The sequence below is a fragment of the Wasmannia auropunctata genome, unplaced genomic scaffold, assembly GCF_000956235.1.
Source record: "Wasmannia auropunctata unplaced genomic scaffold, wasmannia.A_1.0 LD335607.1, whole genome shotgun sequence".
In the NCBI taxonomy this organism is placed as follows: domain Eukaryota; kingdom Metazoa; phylum Arthropoda; class Insecta; order Hymenoptera; family Formicidae; genus Wasmannia; species Wasmannia auropunctata.
In genome coordinates, this window is record NW_012027283.1 from 27,776 (window position 1) to 29,840 (window position 2,065).

The following is a 2,065-nucleotide window of genomic DNA, read 5'->3' on the forward strand; positions in this document are numbered from 1 at the left end:
TGTATTACCAAGCCATGACAAACCAAATTTGTGGTTTTTTTATAATTTTATTTTTACAAGTTTATGTATCGCTCAATTGCTACAACAACGAAACAATTCAAAAAGCCAAGCTTTAAAAAAAAATGAGTTTAAATGTTTTGAATTATAAAAAATGATTTTGTAATATTAAAAATTAAAAAACAATTTGTTTAGATATAATAATTAGAAATTATAAAATTAAAAATCTACTTAATTAAAAAAAGTGGTTTAGTAAGCCAAGCCAGGATAGTCGTGCTATTTGCATAAAATTATGTATTTCGCATTAATGTACACTTATAATAATAGAAGAAAAACAAATGCAAACGTTTCGACTCTCTACTGGGGTCATCCTCAGTACGGTAATATAAAGTGTTTATTCCAACCTACTTTCTCACTTATCCTCCTATACACCCTCCTTACATAGTACCTTACATACCCTAAGTAAACGACAATCACCTTCCTTGTCAATCCTTAATAAAACGTACTTTTCAAGAAAGCAATTTTATTTCCTAACGCATACTGATAATCAGGATGGATAGGTAATCGTAAAGTTATCGCAATTTATATAACTCACAAATACAAAAATGCAAAAAAAGAACGATTATTTAAAGAAATAATCGTTTTTTTTTTGCATTTTTGTATTTGTGAGTTATATAAATTGCAATAACTTTACAATTACCTGAAATTTCCTGTAAATACCTAGATTCAAAATAGTAGCCTATTTATAATCTTATATATAACAACAAATAGAAAATTAAAATACACATATAAAGTGTCGGAAAATTGATAAACCTATGAAAATAACTGTGATTTCATGGTAAAAAATATAATTTGTTCTAACGTATAAAAGTACACAAAAAGTTTATTAATGAACTTAATAATTATTAGAAATTAAAAATTATGAACGTTTACAGTTTTTATTCAACATTATATTCTGAGTATTGTCCTGTATGAAAAAAGTGAGGAGCTTATTTTACACATAGACAAATAACGTCCCACGCAATCAAACGAAATGCAAGACTTTGACACACATAATATCACTATTAGGCAAAGAAATTTTATTATATTGATGCTTTAGCGAAATAACAATAGGTATAATTTAAATTACTGCTCTATTGAGGATGATCCAGTAGAGAGTCAAAATGTTTGCGTTTGTTTTTCTTCTATTATTACAAGTGTACATTAATGTGAAAATATATAATTTTTATACAAATAACACTACCCAGCTCGGCCTATTTTTTTTAATTAGTTAGATTTGTAATGTTAATTTTGAAATGCAATTTTGTAGTAACGTTTAAAATTAATAGTAACGTTTTAAAATTAAAATTGATTGTAAAGGAATAAAAAGTATGTTCTTTCTTTTTTCCTTATGTTTTTGTTTTTTTTTTGCAAGCAAACTAAAAAATGACATTTTGAATTATGTCGTTATATAGCAAATGAGCGATATATGTATATTTTTTATAATATATATTAATAAAAATGATTGCTTTCTTTTGCAAAGTAGTATTTTTATTTTATTTTATTTATTATAAAATCACAGTTTTTTTCACAGGTTTATCAACTTTCCGATTGTCATTTTATGTGTATTTTAATTTTCTACTTGATTTTTGATATATAAAATTATAAATCGGATACTATTCTGAATCTTTTAGCGTAAAAAAATTGTCTTAAACATAAATCATTTAAACTGACATTGAGTTTATATAGTAACCTTAAACAAAACAAGGTATTAATAAGAAATTTCAGATACTAATCTTATCGTAAAATTATTGCAATTTATATAACTCAACACAAAAATACAAAAGAAAAACGATTATTTCTTTTAATATTTAATTAAACAATTGTATGTATTCTTACTCTTACTAGCTTAATCTAAACTTATACTTTAACAAATCGAAATTTATTCTGATCTGTCAATTTGCGTATACTATTTCTATACAGTATGTCAGGCCTCTCTCTCTCTCTCTCGCAATTGCAAAATTTTATTATTTATTAAACTGAGTTTAATAGATATGACCGCGCGCGCGCGCGCTCGCACACACACACA